The sequence below is a fragment of the Anser anser genome, assembly GCF_964211835.1.
Source record: "Anser anser genome assembly, chromosome: 1".
Lineage (NCBI taxonomy): Eukaryota > Metazoa > Chordata > Aves > Anseriformes > Anatidae > Anser > Anser anser.
Window position 1 is genome coordinate 97,092,607 of NC_139720.1, and position 19,799 is coordinate 97,112,405.

Sequence of the window (19,799 nt, forward strand, 5' to 3'; positions counted from 1 at the left end):
TGTGCATGTACCAAAGTAATACGAAACCTGAGATAATTCTTTGATAGTATACTGCAGCCACTATCAAAAATTGTTTTCAAGAAGCTGGGATGAATTCACATCTATTTCAAAAAGCGCAGACAATTCATTTCTGCAGACCCTTTAAGATGAGATGCTCTTTTAAGTGAAACTAATGAAGCAGAACTCTGATGAGTTTGATGATCCTGAAAGTGAGATGTTTTTAGTGCTGACATTATCATTATTAAACGTAGCTGCAATGACAATTTAAATCTGTTCCAAACCTCCTAGATGCTCTTCAACATTAGACACCTTTGTGTCTTGAAGACCCAAAAATGAGCTTACTAGTTGATTATGCTTTAAAGAAAAGCTCTACTTAGCAAGACAGATGCAACCTTCTTTTATCTTAATGATATTGCCTTCCGTGGAACACAAAAGGAGCAACTGATAGCAATGATTGAAACATTTCTTTTAAAGATTTCTAATTTTAGCTGTCCACTAGAAGAAACTCCAAGTGAAGAAACAGGGAGAAAGAGAAATAAAATAAAGAAAATAAAGAAAAAGAAAGAGAAAGAGAGGGAGGGAAGGAGAGAGAGAGAGAGAGAGAGAGAGAAAGAAAGAAAGAAAGAAAGAAAGAAAGAAAGAAAGAGAAAGAAAGAAAGAAAGAATGAAAGAAACAAATGAACCAGCATTGAATAGTGACATTAGTGCAGGATAGCTAGCTGACCATGACAAATGACCTCCTGATGGCCACAAGCACGCAGACAATGAAATGTATGTCCTCGTGTGCTGCTATCAATTCTGTATCAAAATGAAAAACACAAATATTGGTGCAATGTTACCAAAGATACCATCCAAGACCAACTAGAACAACATGAGAAAGATGGCTTTACTTTTTGGTTAGGCAACAAAAACAAACTTGAAACAAGATCGTTTAAAACAATTCTTCTGCTGCTATGTGTGGCTGCTCAATGCTGTATTTCAACCACGCTGAGTTACAAAGCAGCAACCAAACTTTCCCAAAACTGTACTGTAGAGCCTATGGACAAAAATTGCTCCACAATTGCCCACAGCCTGGCTAACTTGAGTGAAAAAGGAAGACTGATGTCCCTGGTTTCCAGTGACACTTCGTGCTGCTCTCACGAACATGCACCTCTATCTATGTTTGCATCAGCAAGTACGCTGAAATCGGCAGTGAGAACAAGAAGGACTTTTTGTCAAAAAATAGTAAATGTTTTCCTCTGCGAGGAACTTTACAGAGAGGTACTAAATTTACAAAAGCAGTTGAAGCAGGTTTCAGTGGGACTTGACAGATTACAGGCTGATGACACTACCGTTACACCCTCAGTGGAAATGTGGTTTGATCTAATTAACAGCAAAGAACTAGAACCACTGAAGAACAAAATTAAAAAACTATTCAAAGACGCTTGGAAGCTTTCCATTTGATAGCCACCAGGACTGATTCCAAACACAGACGGATGGGATTAAACACAAAATAGGATGCAGAGTTTGGGGCAGGAATGGAACATATTCTGGATATCTCAAATCTTCTACGATTAAAAAATGAAGGTCCACATTTTTGCCCCAAACCTACAATTACAAAGTGGATTTGACTGAGCACAATTAATTTAATCATGTGAGTGGAAAATACAGATGTTATGTTAGACAAGACGGCTGACTTAGAAATGCTGGGTTTTAGAACAGATGTGTTGCTGTCCAGCCAACTCAGCATCACTTTTTACACGTTTTTAGTTTATTCATATCGGTTTGATTGAAAATGTGTAACATTGTAGGCGCTAAAATGAAAGAATCTGGTATGCAGAGTTAGATGTAAAACCTCCTAGACCTAACTTTTCTACAGACTATGCAGACCAGGAGTATGTTCTTAAGTTTTAATTAGGGAATCACACTCTTTGTACTTTAGATAACGGGTCTTTTTGTGTTTAAGGATTAAATATGCCCACAAAATGAATCACATCACATGAGCAATGTTTGAGCAAATAAAATACTACATTTGAGTGTTTTCTCCAAGAGACTTTTGCAGAAATAGCCAAAAAAAGTCATGCTGAGGAGAAAAATCAACCCTGATATGTTGGCTGCTGTTGCCACATACAAATTTTCTCTCCACACCCAATAGAGAACACATACCTCAGCCGAACAATTGTGAGCATACGTTAGCTATGCCAATATCCTGTGGAAAGTAACAAAAGGCTTTAACTTATTTTTAACTGAGAGAAGGGCATAACTAAGAAAGTTTGCACTTTATAATTTCAAGTCAGATTTGGGATTACTGTATTTCCCTCTTCGGGAAGTTGTATGATTACTAATTTTATAATTAAAAAAGTAAAAGTTAATGAGGAAACATGTTAACGTCAGATGATTTATGTGCCTATTAATATTACAAGTGTATTGGGAAAAAAAAGGGGGAAAAGGAAAAACCCATTGTGTAATCCAGTTCTGATGAAATGCCGGACAATTTTGAGACTGATAAAATGAGTCACTGCCAACTGACTCAGCATGACAACAGGAGTTCATTGTTGCATTTTGACTGAAGGAAACAAGCAGCCAGTTGGTTTAAACTGGATTCTTTCTTTCACTAAAATGTGATATTTCCACCATCTTCTTTCCCCATCTTCCACCAGCCCCTCTGGTGTCTCCAGTACATACTGCTTTTATTAAGTCCCGTGCTAGTCGGCTAGCACCGCATACAACACACATTAAGCCCTCGGATGCAGCATGTTATAAAATTAACTTAAAAGGCTGGAATACAGCTCTGTTTTTAAGTCCCAGTATATTTATATTTCACATATGGTTTTTGCTAGGCTATTCACAGGGGGGACTATAAAGCATCTCAACATGTGAGGTACTCTTATAAATTCCACGTTGTCCTTAGTTGCACTCGCTGTCCTCAGGCATGGGGGCCGTTGTACTGGAAGCACTGATACTGATATACGTGCTGCTTCTTACATCCACATCTCCCCCTCCCTGCTCAGAGGTTTGGCAGCAGCAGGACGGCTGAATTCAGCTCAAAAACTGGAATTCCTGCTCCTCTCCCAGGCCTTCTGGAGATTGCCTTCTGCCACCCACTGCAACTTCCCTCTGAAGTTAACAAAACAAGGAGAGCTCAGCAAGCGCCAAGGGGCTCAGGACCCTGTGGAGCCCAGGCAACACACCCACGCAAGATATACTGTCCCCATCCCTGAGCTCTCTGAGGACTGGAGCTGTGCCCAAGTGCTTTTAAATACAGTAATGATGTGGATTTATGCTGTTAATACACAGGAGGAACCAAGAGGAAGGCTCACCTGTTGCATAGCACTGTATAAAGTGTGCGCTGTGATGCTGCAAAATCTGGTTTGTGTCTCTTCTCCCTCAATATGCTCAGATCTCTCAGTCTTATCGTTCATTATTTTCTGCTTTTTTGCCCTTAAACTGCTTCTCCTGTAGTTGTCCAGAAACGTGAAGAAACCCTTTTTCTGAAGGAGATTATCCGAGTCTGAAAAGTTTATTAACTGCAGCTTATGAGAGAATCCTGAAAATAAATTATTTTTGAGAAGAAACAAGCATCAAGAAAGGTGCATACTTTTTCAGGCAGCTAAAACATCTCCTGTCATTATAACTTTTTAAAAAGCATATTTTGCCAAAAGCAACTATGCCATGCCAAAAATTATCATGCCAGGAGAAAGAAACTACTCACAACAGAAACACCGGTAGTCAACAAACTGGGTTATATTCCTGATAATTTACCAGGTGACTTTGACTAAGTCAGTCAGTGTCTCTAAATTTGAGTTTATCCATCAGTGCAAGAGGTTACTAATGCCTCCCTATTTCAGGAGGGTGTCTTAAAGCTTAATTAATTGATGTTCATAAAGAACTCACATTCTCAGATGAGAGGCATCAGAGAACACCAAAGTATTATTAATCTCAGGTGCCAAAAAATTATCCCTGCTCTTGCAAGAAACAGCTCTGAAATATTTGTAATTTCTATGGTAGCAATATCCCCAGTTCAGTTTGCAAATGATGAGAGTTATCCAAATAAAATAAATGTCTGGTCATCAGAGTAAACAAAGACATCATTTTAAGAGTCCAATCTAAATTGTAGAGATAATCAATATGAGAATAGCAGTGCCCACAATGAAACCTGTATTAATTATGAAGAGAGTTTATGAAAGAAATTAATCATTATTATGGAGTTCACTGTAGGAATTTAATAGCATGAGCCAATTCTACATGACTCTTATGATGCTTGAGGTCAAATATGCTGAGTTTGAAATAAACTTTAATCTACTCTGAACTAACTTTGTATAAAAAAAGAAAGCTTCTCATAAGTTCCACAGTACTGCCCAAAATAACAAATCTACTCTACCCCATAAGTGCGTGTGGTCTGATATGCCATCCTGAAAATAGATTCTAATGTCTCTCCTCCCCAACTTTTTTTTAATCAGTGCTATAGAAAAACTACATACAGTGATTACAAGAGAAAATTAGATATCAGAGGTAACCAATATGTTTTTATGATATTTTTTTTAACTAACCACTCATCCAAAATAAACACAGCAATGTTTATGGAAATAAAGAAATAAATTATAGCAATTTTAGGTAGCATACCGCAGTCAAATAAATACCGTTTTCTAATAAAACAAACTGGGAGAAACCCTAACAGAACTTAACCCATAGTAACCAAAAGAAAAACTCAGGAGACTTTCTGTTCCAAAATCAGAGTTGTTCTTGAAAGCAAAAGATTAATATCCATTGGTCAACTTGAGAGCTAATCAATTAATCCTTTTTGTTAGATCATAAATTCTCTGGGGAGATACTATGACTGGAGTTGTTGAAAATGCTCAGGGTTGGCTTAATTCCATCTCCAGTCAAGTCAAGTCCCCACTGTCTTCAAAGGGAGAAGAGCTAGACTGATGCTGAGAGCTTTTGAAAAGCCTATCCTTTGCATTTATTTGCTTTTGTGAAGTACTCCATAAAACAAATAAAAGCAGGATTACATAAGTAATGAGCCCATCCTACCTCTGAGGTCCACACGCAGCAAGTACTTTGTGGTCAGAAGCTGACAGAGAATTCTGGGGGAGTTTTGTCCGGGGAAATTTTGTGGGGGTTTGTGAGGGGGAGGAGGTTGTGATGCAGCCAGGTCAAAAAGGCTGGCTTCCCCTACAGGTGCACAGGGAGGCACAGCAGAAATAATACCTTGTTCTTTTCCAAAATATGGGACTATCCGTTTTGGAGGCTATTCATAATGAACACGGAGCTTGCAATACTGTCAGTACTAATCAGATGTGCAAAAGGAAGAATGAACCCTTAAAATATTGCAAGAACAAATGGTCCAATTAAAATAGTCCGAAAGAACTCAGTGGGAATATTTCTCTTAGCTTCCTTTGTTGATGCTGTAGGATTTCTTTGTAGTTGTACAATTCTGCTCACTCAAATTCTCTTGGCAACTACAGACTTCCTTACGTCTGATCTCATCACACACAGATGGCTCATGCTTGTAAAATATTATTTGGGGACGTGTTGGAGTGGCCTGAACATGGGTCACTCCAGCAGCGTAATCTGACTCTAACAGTTTCTCTGGACTCGGATAACCTTGAGTTCAGCCATTGTTTCCCAAACTGTAAAATGGGGAGAGCGTCAACCTGCTCACAAAGCAATGAGAATGTGTGAGCCAATATTCGTACAGCTCTGGAAAAAAAAAAAAAAAAAAAGGAAAAGTGTTATTGCTATTTGGGGAGAATATGAGAGGGTCATGTGGGCTTCAGTTTTATTCTCTTCTCTGAAACAAACACCGACACAGATATAAATAGTGCCTGCAGGAAAGCAAGGGTGAACTGCTTGCTTTTTAAAAAAATAAAATTGTAGCTTTTGCTTGTGAAGTCTGTTTAGAAGAGTTTTGAATAGTTTAATAATTAAAAAAATTCTTTACTTCTAATAGTGTTAACATTTACCAAAGTAGATTTTTTTTTCAGTGGTTTCATAAATTCGCAGTATTTATCCACCAGTTCTGGTTTTCATAACAAGACTGTGGTTTTTATTTTGATCACTGGTTAATTTATTGCTGCAGCACATCATTTTCCTTTTCTTTTGGAGGTTCTGAGGAAAAGTAATTCTTTACAGACACTGTTCAGATGGTATTTTTCAATTAAAACCACTTAAAGCAGAAAAGAACGGTTGTCTGGTGGGGGACTGAAGATCAGAGTTCAATGCTTGGCTCTACAATAGACTCCCTGGGGAAATTTTCAAAGGCACAAATGGCAGGTTGGCACATCACTCCCATGCTTGCTTTAGTGGGAGTTAGTTGCCTCTGAAAACCTCTCTTTCCTTTCCCTGGATTATCCTGATCAAGTCACTAAATCTTTCTGTGTCTTAGTCTGCAGTCACTATAGTGGGAATTACAATATTTTGTTCCCTTCACCTTTTGCTTGACTTGCTCATTTAACTATACGCTTCCTGAGGCAGTGATTCTATTTTACAGTATGTAAAACACCCACACCAGCGGATGGGGCGCTGATCTCATCTGGGACTTGCCTAGTTCTATTGCAATACACAAATGATGTTAATAGTGATCTGGGAATCTGGATAGCATTAATTTAAACTGTTTTCTCGAAGCCCAGGTTATTGTGCCTTCTAGGAGCAGTACTGAACTGGAAATAAAACTGCCAGGATAACGCCATCCATAGAGCAGGTGCAGGACAGGCAAGATGGGGCAAACATCTCTGATATGGCACCAGCAACATGACCCATTCACCAAAAAGTGGGATGAGTAACCCTCTTCATCTCAATCCCTGATTTCTGGTAACTTTCCTTCAGGCCAACCAGAACCACACAAGTCTACATTCTTTGACTGAAACATTACATTTTACAGGAACAAATGTCTGTGCGAGGCGAGTGTGCACAAGGCACAGAAGTTTGTTTCAGCAAACAAATTGTGAATCTGAGTATGTTTTGACACCACAAGAGTACATGTACTGAGCCACCGCAGCAGCAAAAGCAGTTCTGTTTCATTTATCCTGCAAGTCAGGACTAGGCAACACAATTTTTATTTTCAAATGGCAAATGCAAAAATCTCAAAAATGTAACACATGCAACCAATTAAAGGGCAAGAATGACAATACAGTGAACAAATGTGCATGGCACGTAAATTCAAGGCAATTTTGAGCTGCATTTGTTTACCCAAAAAGTGGACTGCCCCGAAGAATTATGTAGGTGAAAATGAGAATTATTTTATCTCCTGAACTTAAATGCAATGTGGCTACAAGTAAAGAAAAATAAATAAATAAATAAATAAATAAATTTCCAGGCACATGCATTAATTACCTAGTAGCCTACCAGGAATTACCAAATTTGCCAGCTGTGATGAGGATAGAGCTCAGTATGTTCCAGAGCTTCGCCACTGAATGACGACGTATTTCAGACACCCAGTAGTAGTTAAACTGGCCTTTGTACTTTTGCCCTACTGTTTAAATGATTCTCTAAGCCATTCAACTTTCTCAATGACTTCTTTATGGCCATAACCAACATAAGTTTTGTGGGCAAATTTTTTTCCACAAGTAAACTCTGCTGAAGCCAGCAGCATTACAGTAGAATTATTTTGATACAATGTATGCATAAAACTTACAGGTATCTTTATGTGCCATAGGCACATTCCCTGCTTCCTTCTCCGTCATCCAGCTTGCATCGTCCGCACACTCAGCCCAGGATGCAATACAAGGCAGAGTTCCTACAGTAGATGTAAATAATTCAAGAAACTTTGTAACTCCTCAGGGAGATTTACTCACAGATCACCTGCTCACAGAGCTTACAGAGATGTCAGAAAAGTTCCAGAATTATTAAAGATCAACAATGGGAAATAGCATAAGAGAATATCAGTATTATTTCTGCACAGAGCTGAAACTGGTTTTGATATTTTTCTTTTTGGATAAATTAACAAACTTCAAAGGGAGCGGTTTAAATTTGCCAGAGAAGAAATGTTGTTTGATTGCTTCATGTACTGGGGTGCTGCTGCAGTCAGATCCAGGAAGAATGACGCACCACAGTCTGACATGGCTTTGATAATAGATAAGTAAACCATAGGATTGCCAAATCAAGAGGTCAAAAAAAAAAACAAAAAACAAAACCACCCAACAACCCACCACCAAAAAGAAAAAACAAAACCAGGAAACAACAAAAACAAAAAGAGCTGCTAAAGCAAATCACACCAACAGAATATGCAGTGCAACATGAACAAAGGAAACCCAAGGAAACCCAAACAACCCCCTTCCCTATTACTGATGGCATGCCCCGTGTCCCACATGGCATCATCGCAAATGGATTCTGCACAGAGGGAGAAAGACATAAGCAAACAGTTCTGCAGCAACAGCAGCCCAGGCAGAACACCACCACTTGCCAACCGAGAAGCCTTGACTTACTGGCCACGTGCCTCCACTTCTGTTCTGCTGATCCACTTCCACTACATCAGTGGCACCTTGAGGTGGGTTTACAAGCACTGGTGACAGAAGCGTTGTGAACGTGACTTCCCGTTTGTGACAATCTTTGTATTTTCCTCCCAAAGGCAAAGCGTACTAAGGACATTCTTTACGTGTCCTGAGGCCAACAGGCTGTCACTTCCTTTACACAACATACCACATATATCTAGGACACAGAAAGGGTTATTTCAGACTTTAGAGGGGACATCTATACCCAGAACGTTTCCAAAATAAGGATGGCAAGTTGCTGAAATAACTTATTTAAAACTTTTTCTCAAGTACAGAGCGATAGAATTGGAGTAAAATCATCTAGAAGGGGTTGGAAACACTTCCTCTTGAAGCCTTAAACATCACTTCTAGTGACATTAACTTGAGCTACATATCCCATCGGAGAGCAAGTGTCAGCAAAGTAAATGCATTAGTTAAAGCTTAATAGTAGTTTGGTGTTCAATATCCTGAAATATTTAATATGTTTTTTCCCAAAGTAAACTGTTATTCAGTTTTAATGAAGACATTAACCTGCTTGATTTGTAAGCTCCTGTGGGAAGTCAGTCTAAAACACTGTCACAAGAGGTAGGCAGAAGTAACAAGAGCTATGACAGGAAATCAAGCACATTTTAAATGTTAAAAAAGCAGCCAGAAAACGAGTCTCAATATGCTCTTGTTTTCTTTTAGTTTTGTTTATTTTTTGGTAATATGATTTCTGCCCTTTAAAAGATGCCAATTAAGGCTGGTTATAACGTCGTCTGCACGTAACTGTGGGTATTGAAATCTATGTGAGTTTTCACCAACTATTTTGTAAACAAGAAGCGGTAGAGCACAGGCTCAAAAAAAAAAAGTTTGGGTCCAAATCTGAACTTTGAGACACTTTTCGGTTGCCAGCATTGCAGAATGACAGCTTTGAACCGGAACCCACTGCGACATTTTAGTCACAGTTTGCATGTCCTGGACCGACTCAGGATACAGGCTGCGCTTCATGGGAACAGCCAGTCTCGGGAGTTTTCTGCTTGAAGTGAGAGTGATAAAACAAGATGAGCAAAAACGGTGAGACCCCGAGCAATTAAAGTGGGTGTGTACTCTTCCTGAAATGCATATTGGTGGTTTGACAAGGGAGACAAGCTGGCTGCCTTGTTTCACAGTAGCTGCGTTCAGTTCATGCTGTCAAGCGTGGATTCTGACACTTAACAGTATTAATATTGCTATTTCTATTGATATAATTAGCGCTTCTATAAATAATAGCTAAAGCTGCCATAGCTAAGTATATTACTGCAATCAGCACCATCAGGCCCTTCTTCGTTACACCCCCTCCTGGAAATACAAGCTGATTGATCTAAACGAGGAGACAGCCACCGAGCAGGGCTGCTGTTTCTCGTGGCCCAGCTCGGAGCAGCTTCCACCACGCAGAAGACTCTTCCCAACAACCACTTTGGATGTGTGAGACTAAAGTTTCTCACCAGTCTTGCACCTGCCAATGTTTGAATGCTATAAATAGGGGCGCCTCTTTTCAGCCACATGATGCAAAAACCTCGCGTTGAGCTCGGCGGTTGTTATTCACACGCCACAATGGGGGAGAAGTCCTGCGAGAGTTTTGGAGAGAAGCTGGACCCAACCTCTAAATTCCACCTAAAGAGCACAAATGGTTCTATGTATTTATTTTACAGCTACGAAACGGGAAACTGCCTAACAAAACAGGCATTGCTGCTTGTACAGAATAATAACAGCGCCTGCTCTTTCAGCCCCAAATTTCATTCTATTGCGCTTAAAACTACCAAAGAACAGCTTTTCTAGTGGCCTGAACACCAAACTCCAGGCACTCCCAGTCTGTTTTAAAGAACTTTGCTGCTGTTTCACTATTCCTGAAAGCCCCGACTTCTACCATAGGGTAAAGCACAGATCGAGCAGCGCTGGTCGTGGAAATAAAACCTCAGTGCCTCGACAGATGCTTGCAAAAAATACAAACAGTTAAAAGTTATCACCCATTTTTGAAACAGTGGGGATTTTCTGCTTTCTTCTTCCATAAAGTGATGTGTGACACAAAGGCTTGCTGAAGGCCAGTGTTTACAGCGTCTGGAAATATAAAGTGCTACGTGTAAGAAAAACAGCCGGCGTTTCTGACCGCAGTTTGTCACAAAAAACCTTTAAAAGTTGGAAATCTTTAAGCTTTAGACCTATGGATGTGCCAAAGGTAGTAAGGGGATTAAGTCATTTGTGTACAGGCGCATTTTTAAACCCTGTAGGTTCTTGCAGCAACGCTACTTGCTAGCTGCAGTACTTGAAAACTTAAAATGGTAAAGAGGATACTACAACTCAGAAGAAGCTTTGAACTCCTGTAATGCTAAGACAGCTCGCTTTGTATGAGGCCAAAGCACTCAGCACTGTGTCTGGCAGTAATATCAATGCCAAAATCATTCCTGTATAATTCCACTGATGTCACTTCAGTTATTTCAAAGAGGAAATTCATGTCTAAGCCACGTTCTGTTTTCTGATGCAAACCCAGAATAACTACAGTGAAGTTTATGAAGTTACTAACACTGGCACTCACTGTCAAACCAAATAGCCAATGGAATAATTGGCACCGAGTCTCTGAAATTACTACTGAGATATTCTACATAACCATAACAACGGCATTTCAGAATTCTCTGTGTATATACCTTTGCAAATATCTGTGATGACAGCACATGAGCATTATTCCTGTTACACAGATAGGAAACAAAGACGGAGCAATTTTCCCTAAAGTCAAATATGCTATTCGTGGCAGAGCTGAGAGCTTCAGGGTTCCAAGTCTTAAACCAGGAACCAAAACCAGTAAACAAGCACTCAGTCTTCAGTGTGCTTTTATGAAAATATAAGAAGCAATAATTGGGTTGGACCCCGTATATGATAGAAAGAAAGAAAGAAAGAAAGAAAGAAAGAAAGAAAGAAAGAAAGAAAGAAAGAAAGAAAGAGAGAGAGAGAAAGAGAGAGAGAGAGAGAGAGAAAGAAAGAAAGAAAGAAAGAAAGAAAGAAAGAAAGAAAGAAAGAAAGAAAGAAAGAAAGAAAGAAAGAAAGAAAGAAAGGAGAAAGGAGAAAGCAGAAGGAATAATTATTTTTTGAGTAAACAGCAAAACAATCAGAACTATCCCCGATGAGAAAATTTGATAACAAAGGGTTATATTTAGGCATTTCTTGAGGCATCTTTCAGGACTATCTGGTAAAATCAGAGTAGAATCTAGTATTTACTAGTATTGATAAGAGCAAGATAATCTACACCCTGAACTCTTTTTTTATTCCGCTCACACTGCTGGAGATACAAAATGTTGGACTTCACAAAGCAGTGCAAAGGTTCCAGAAATCACCTCTGGTTGTGAAAACCTGTCAATGACAACTATTTTGTTCTGCTTCGGGATCGCTCAGTGATTCATCTCGGAGTACACTGCTCATGAAAATTAAAGAACTGGATTTTGTTTTGTTTGTGTTGCTCTGATACCTACGATCAAGGGTCAGCATGACTATGGGAGGATAAACAAACAAAGTTTACTAAAAGCTGCCAGTTTGAGACATTGTATTGTTTTTGTTTTGTTTTTAATACCATAATAATTTGTGCATACTTTCGACAATAGCTTGCCTCTTCGGAGAGTTTAAACTGCTGGTAAGATTACTTGGGCTACTATGCATGCAATTACAGATGAATTTTGATTGTTTAACATTAAGTTGGTACTTTGAACAAATTAAAAATAATTATTTTTCTCCCTAGCATCTTCTATATTAGTAATTCCAGTTGCTCTGGAATCTCAATTAACTAAGCATCCTAAATTCTGTCCACGCTTGGCCAGAGGACAGCCTTTTCCTTCACGGTACAGGTGTGATTATTTGGGAACAGTTTGCAAATCTAAAACCCCACCTTGCTTGAAGGGATTTACAGCCTCACATGACAAACTGTACTGAACAATACTGAGGTCCTGTGAAAAATAAACAAAGAGAACACATTTATTTTCTAATACCGAGATGGAAATCGCAAGTCTTAAGAGGCACCTGGAATTTGACCAGAGTTACCCAGCAAGGATCAAATCCTATTTGTCTTAGTCAGGCAGTCCTGCTGAAATCAAATAAGCCTACAGCACGGATCAGTCTACTAGGGCTATGGTTTAACCTCTGAGGCATGCCATAAATCCTGTACCATAAAATAGGTGCTATGGATTAATTTCTAATCCCAAATTATAACTCCTCGTTGAAGAACTGAAAACCCAATTCGCCTCAAAGATTTAAACGAGGATAGAACCACGCTGAGACCTTTCAAGACTTTACTTTTAAAACATCCAACACAAATATTTTCCAGTATACTAAATTAATGCATTGACAATTAAACCGCGCTGTTCGAAGTAACTGAACAAATCATACACTATGACACAGCATCTTTTTTTTTCTTTCCCAAATTTGCCTGCACATGTAGTCACTAATTTACCCAATAAATTAGTCCCACAAGTGGCTCTCCGAGTCATCAGTTTGAATTATCAAGTTTCTGCTGTATTTCCAAAACAATGCCAGGCATGCATGTGCGTGGGAGGGATGGGACAATGAAGCCAATAGGTGCAGCTGTGGCCTGGGAGGCAGAGGGGTCTGTGCAAACTCTGTCACTGCCTGCTCTTTGACATTGGCGAGTCGTTTCACTGCTGTTTAATTCAGGGTCTTTCTAGCATATAATATTTTAGCTGTGAAGTCACCCCCCAAACATTTGGAAGGCAAAGAAGAGCCTTCGTGAGCTTCACAGAGTCCTTTTCCACTCTCAAACAGATACGTGGGGAGGCAGTCTGGGTTCGTTGCTTTTTTATCTTCCCCACGTGTAAATCAGAAAAAGAATCCAACCTTTACAAAGCAGATTTATGCAAGCACAGGTGAAAAACAGCCTCTGTAAATGCAGAATATTGAATGAACTAGCTGGCACCTTGTGCACCTGGCCTCACTGCTGCACAGGATCTGAGCTGCTCTCTTGTTTAGGTCGAATGCTAGAAGCCCCCTGATTTTAAAGCAGGGGGCTTTGGATGCCATTCCTAACATTACAGCGTTACCATGATATCCTTGGCCAGAAAGATTCCTTTATTTGCTAGCACAACAAACAAGCCAAGTTTTATTTTAAGACTACAAACCATTTTATTTTGGAAGCCACAAGACATCCATACCTTTAACAACTGACTAGTCGCAGATTCTACGTGCTATCAGAAAGTTTTCTTCAGCTAGAAATGAGGATTTTTTTTTAAACACCTACAGATTAAATGATGAGATTTAAAATAATGCTAAAAATCTTCTGTAATGTTCTTCCTGCATTACAAATGGACTATTAAATCAGTGAAGTGCCAATCAAATGCTTTTGTACTTTGAAAGAAAGGTTTAAATAACAAAAGCAGTTTTTCAGGCCTCTCTCTCCCTCGGTAGTCAGTGTCACCTATGCACTAATTACAACATATTTACTCTCTTTTCTAGTAAGATCACAATTGAATAGATTTTCAGAGCACGATTTTTAAGAAAAGTTGCAATCAGAGTCTCGTGGATTCTGGCTCTTATTAATCCAGCTTGTCTAAGAAAAATACAATGTTGTGCAGTAAACTTCAAGATATATGACAGGACTGAATAATAACAGCTCTGGATTCGGTTCCCAGCTTTAAAATCAACTCACTGCACGACCTTGGGTGAACCATTAATTAACTAGGGCCAAATCCTCTGTGGACTAAACACAATGGAGCTAGCCAGTTTGTACAAGCCAAAGATCTGGCCCCAAGTTTCCAGAAGTTTTGATTCAGGCTGGCCAAACACTGGAATTTTCATCCTATGAAAAAAATGCTCAGTTGTGTTTCAGGACAAAAAGTAAAGCTCTCACATCCTTTGTGGAATAAAAAGTCTAAGCAATTCCTTGTGTGTGTGTGTTGGGGGGGGGACACGAAGCTCTCTCACAGGGGAAGGTTTTGTTCACCGTGCTTTCTCCCTGCGAGCAGAAAGTGGAATTGACAGAGGTTGTCAAGGCAGGTAGCCACGAACCATCACTTTAATTTTCTGGTCAGAAAAATCTATTTTTTTTTCCCAGTAAAACTGGAACTTTCCTGCAGAAAACTGCAAGTTTACAAACACCACATTTTCCACTGGGGTGGGAAGGCTCCTTCCAGTCAACTCCGTGTGCTCGGAGCATCCACCGACGGCAGCCCAGCTGCTAAAAACACTCTCACCTCGGAGTTCCTTACAGAAGGGTGACATTACTTTCCTACCATGGGGTTATTTTTAAGTTACTTTTTGTTGCAAAGCGCCCCGGGATCCTCAGATGCTAAAGGGGACGGCGTTTCCACGTTAGCTCCAGCATTTCAGGGACAGGATTTCTATATGGGAGGTGATTTCTCTATGGGATGTTAATTTCCACGCGGGACTTAATTTCGTGTGAGCGCACCTCCCCAGCACTCAGGAAGGCTGGAAGGTATTCAGACTTCAGGACTGTTGTGCAGTTGCAGCGTTTACGTAGATACTTTTCCACCCCAAGCGTTTACTTTGACCCGCGAGCCTCTCTCCGGGCTCTGTGTACCACGGCACCGGCCCCCTTCTCTCACTTTATTAACATTTATCCCTCGCACCTCAGCCCCGGGGCTGCCCCCCCGCGCCCCCCCTCACAGGCGGCGGTTGGAGCCCAACAGCTCGCAGCGCGCTCCCAACGGCTGCACCCCCCCCCCCCTCAGCGCCCCCCCTCCTCCCCGTGGCCCCGCCCCTCGGTGGGCGTGGCCTCGGCGGCGGCCCCGCCCCTACCCGCCCGCTGACCCCGGAAGCGCGGTACCTCTCTCATCTTCCCCCTCAGCGCACCGGCTCGGCGCTTTTCACAGGCGGCCCCCCTCATTGGCCCCCGCACACCCCCGCTGCCCTGCCCCCATTGGCTCCGAGCCCCGCCACTCCCCACCTGGGCCACGCCCCCCGATCCGTGCCCGCCCCCTCCCTGGCGACTAGCGGGGGGATTTTCTATAGGCGAAGCCGCGCTCGCCGGCCCGCTATGCGCGCCTCCTATTGGACCGCACAAACGTCGGTCAAAAGCGTGACGCCTCTCATTGGCCGGCGCGGGAATGATAACAGCCGCCTGGCTCGCTGATTGGCTCCGCCGAGGCGTCACTCTCTGCCGGCAGCTGAGCGCCGATTGGCCACCGCGGGCGCCTCCGCCCTCGAGCAGCAGGTTAGGTTGCGCTCCCCCCCCTTCTACGCATTTCTATTTCCCGCTTTATTTATTTATTTCCCCCCATAAACTTAAATGACCCCGGGGGGGCGGGGCCCGGCCGGCACGGCCGGCCAATGGGAGAGAAGGAAGGTGGGCGGGGGCGTTCTCCCTCCCCTTGGCCAATAGGAGGCGAGCGAGCGGGCCGCGCTTGGCTGCCCGCCGGCCAATCGCGCCGCGCCCTCCGCCCCCGCCCTGGCACGCGGGGGTCGGCGGCGCGAGGCGGGGGGGGGGGGGCGGTTAACGGCCGCGGGGGGCGCGAGGCGCGGCCGTTGGGCGAGGCGGGAACGGGACGGGGGGACGGGGGGGGCGGGGGGCGAGGATCGCCTCAGGCTGCGGCGCCGCGTCCCGGGCGGGCGGGGTGCGTGAGGAAGGGACGCGGGGTTGTTTCCTTCCTGCGGCTGGGCGAGCCCGGCCCCGGCCCCGGCCCTGCAGGCAGGGAGAGAGGCGAGGAGAAGCTTGTCGCCTGGGTGGGGGCTAGTCGGGTATGCAGGGCTTGGTCTGAGACGCTCCGGGCCAGCAGTGGTGGTGGTTTTACTGTGAAGTAATGGTTCGCATACATTGGCCAAAAGCAACCTCACAAAAAGCACCGTCGCCACAAGCACCACGAGGATTCACTTTCTGAGTCTCCAAGAAGGCTTGGACTGCTAGTTCCTTCACAAGGGACCTGAGTGAGGAAAACGTGCAAAAAAGACACTTGATTGCCTAAACCTGATTAAAATCATCATTCAGTCCACCCCCTCAAAGGGAAGGCCAAGACCTTAATATTTTTACCCCATTAATATAAGCACAATAGCAGTAACCCTTGGTGTGTTAGCCGGCACAATCCCCCACACAACCCACATCAGAATAAAGAAAACCTGCTTAGTAACTTTGGTTATTGAGTTTTTGAAGTATCACATGAACATATTTATAGTTTTTACTGTCCTTAAAAACCTCTTACGCTTTGTTTCTGTCAGTTTTTGATTGTAATCCTGTATGCCCATACTGTTTTTTCTGAATTCTGTTACTCTGACCTACCTTCCTTTTTCTGCCTTTTCTTTTTTTGAGGTCAAAGGAGGTTTCATGCTTTAGCCAAACTCGCCTCAGTATATTTCTTTTTTCCTTCCTGTGCACTAGGTTAGTTTAATTTGGCTATTATCATCCCTTTGAAGAACCCCGAGCTTCTTATCTCCTTTTTCTCTTGCAGTCTGGTCTTGTGCAAGGCAGCATAATTCTCCAGTTTCCTCATCCTTGCAGTCAGCTGTTTGCTCTTCTGTCCTTCCTTTTGCATGGACCACCAAATCTGAGGTTATCACCTTAACCCAAGATGCCTCCCACATTTGTATTCGTATCCCTCTGTGGGAGCCATGTGGGGAAGAGCCCCCCCTTCCAGCTGGTTTCTCCATCTCTCACATCAGAGTTTGCCACCAGTGTTTTCCAGGAAATGACCCCATTGGGTTCCTTCCTGCACAACTGAGCCTCCTGGTGCCATCAGCTCAGGCGATTCTGCTGCCTGTCTGCACATCTCCTGCCTGGATGGTTGATTCTGTACCAGATGCTGGGAGGGTGCCCAGCTCCTTTTCTCCTTTCATCACGCCCAGGACTTCAGCAGCTCACACTCCCTTAGAGCATTATTTTACACCATTTCTGAACACCAGACAAGGCCACCTCTCTTCCCCAGCCCCTCACTATACTCCCTGAACAAAGGATTGCCTTTTTATTTATGTTCTGGTCATGTGGGTCACCCCACATGAACCTTCGCTCCACTTAGAGCCCACCCTTTATTTTTTAGCCCATGTAACCCTTTTTTATTCTGCAGGGGGGTTACTTATTTATTTATTGTAACAGGAGTAATTAGTAAGCAAATTACAAGTGGCATTTAAAGAAGGGAAGGAGCCCCATCAAACTCAGCTCGGTATTTTACTGAAGTACTTGGGTTTTAAACACTAGCATAATCTGACTATATAACTACTTAAATGTAAGCATACGCCAGAGTTCTTTGCTGAATCAAAGCTTTAATTTTCTTCCCATTTTCCTGTGGCCTGTTCTGCATATTTAAGCTGAGAGTGTGTGGAGTAAAACTCTCAGAAAAATAATTTCTCTAGGGCATATTCTGTTTGATAATGTCATACCTGGAACTTCATCTGGGCTGTCAAAACAATGGCGCATGACAGTAAAACTGAGCACACTTCATATACATAAATCTTTCACAGTCTGTAACTAAGTGTCTAGAATGAGCTGAAGGCTCCTCTAGCTGAGTTATTTTTCTAAATGAGAAATTATGTGACCGTTACAGCAGATAACCTCCCAGCTAGTAACTTGAGGTAACAACAGGTATAGGTGATAATATGTGGACACATGATGAGAGGGCATACTGCAGAAAGATAGGTAATTCTACAGAGGCATGGAGGAACAGATTCCTCTCCTTGGACAGCATTTGTTGCCCACCTCAGATCACAAGGCTCTGTTTCTGGTAGGAATAAGATCTGTTTCAGATGCCCAGCAAGGTATTGGTGATTTGCTGACACAACTGGGGAGGAATGTTTCTAGGGGTGATGCAAGTCTGCTTCTATTTAATGCTGTCATTAATGACTGTGGGATAGCACAATTAAATTTTGATTGAAAAATTATGCTCGAAAATGTTACAAACCTCTCCGAGAACATCGTTATAATGCAAGCCGACTGCATTAAACAGATGAAGTGTTGCAACCAACAGCAATTCTACTAAATACCAGACTAAGCATGATATAGAAACAAAACTATAGGAACAGCTGAGGAATTTCCTCCTGAAACAGGGATAACTACGGAGGCAGAAATATTCCCGAGGAGGATCCAAGAGGTCAGGCTAGACCACAACTGAAATACAAAGCAAAGGTTAAAAGAGCAAATCTCATTCTAGGGTATACAAACAGGAGTCAAACTAAGCCCAGGAAGAAGTAGTTCCTCTATACTCAGTGCCAAGGAAGCCTCAGCTGGAACTCCGTGTTCGGTTTCAGACACTGCATTTAGAAGAGACTCTGAAGATCAGAGACAAAAAAAGGTTTGAAGGGAGAACAGTAAGAGACTTAGAAAACGGGACCTATGAAAAAAGGACAGAGGAACAGGATTTGTTTAGTCTGGAAAAGAATGAAGAGGGGAACATCACAAAGTTCTTGAATTAAGTAAAATCACTGAAGATAAGTTGTTCTCCAAATCCACTGGGTCAATACAAAAAGTAACCGCTCTCATTTGTGGCAGCATTTTTGCTCAGATGTTGGGAAAACCTCCTAAGGGTTCCGCACTGTAATGGCATCCTTGGAGGCCGTAGTTTCCCCAGTACTGAATGCTTTAAAAATTACATCAGACTGGGGCCAACCACTTTGTCTGGACAATTGTCCAAGTCAAGGAGGGAAGATCTCAAGTGGCACACTGCCTTGGTGGGAACTGCACGACTGGGAGAAAGCAAACCAAAAATCCACGTCTTTTGGCAACAGCCAGCAACTTCTGCTTTACCTAGGGACAGGATGGTGTCAGGCAGCTCAAGGGGAGCACAGTGCTGCTCCAAGCAGCAGCAATTTCCGTCCTCTGCTTAGTTTAGGTAGTAAATAGTCAGGGCACCACCTCTGGGAGGCTACCAGGCAGCAGCTGTCAGATACTGTCAGCTATTGTTCCTGCAAGATCTTTCAGGTTTTTCCTAGCATTGCAGTTTTATGAGCAGGGATTTCACCAGAGGAGCGTTAAAACAAGAGGCCAGTTTCCCACCTGTAGCTTTCCCTGGGGCTAAGGCTCTACAGAGCAAGCCAATAGAGTTGCACGCAAATCCCTCTATTTATGGAGTCATTTAAAACAGATCTTAAAAATAAGTTTTCTGGTCACACAGTACAAAGATCGGCAGGCTTAGAATCTTGTAAGCAGCAACATCAGAACAGGTTGCATTTTTGTAGTAAATGTGTGTGAATATCAAATTCTATATAGTTGCTTACCACGTTTAAGTTTTGGGGCCCAAATTTCTTACCTTCATTGACAGGAATGAAGAAGTAATCTCTCGTCAGGCAGAACTCACAGTAAAAGCATAAGAAGTTTAATTTATTACATTCTTACAATATGACTTCATTCTTGAGCATTCTGTGACAATCTGGCCTAATATTGCACTGATTCAGACA

General features: G+C 42.2%; 1 long non-coding RNA gene across 4 annotated transcripts in view; it reads right to left on the reverse strand.

Moving 5' to 3' along the window:
- Positions 1-19,799, reverse strand: part of LOC310892229 — a 46,384-nt gene that overhangs the window by 12,551 nt on the left and 14,034 nt on the right. The window contains exons 4-8 of one of the 4 annotated variants that reach the window (XR_014577970.1): positions 15,250-16,342; positions 8,406-8,628; positions 7,616-7,717; positions 3,300-3,526; positions 1-3,096 (exon numbers count right to left, since the gene is read on the reverse strand). The exon at positions 1-3,096 is cut by the window's left edge and continues 347 nt beyond it. This is a non-coding gene — a long non-coding RNA (uncharacterized lncRNA). Of the gene's footprint in view, positions 3,527-5,078; positions 5,683-7,615; positions 7,718-8,405; positions 8,629-15,249; positions 16,343-19,799 lie in introns of those variants that run through there. The other 3 variants (XR_014577971.1, XR_014577972.1, XR_014577969.1) reach the window with 3 other exon arrangements.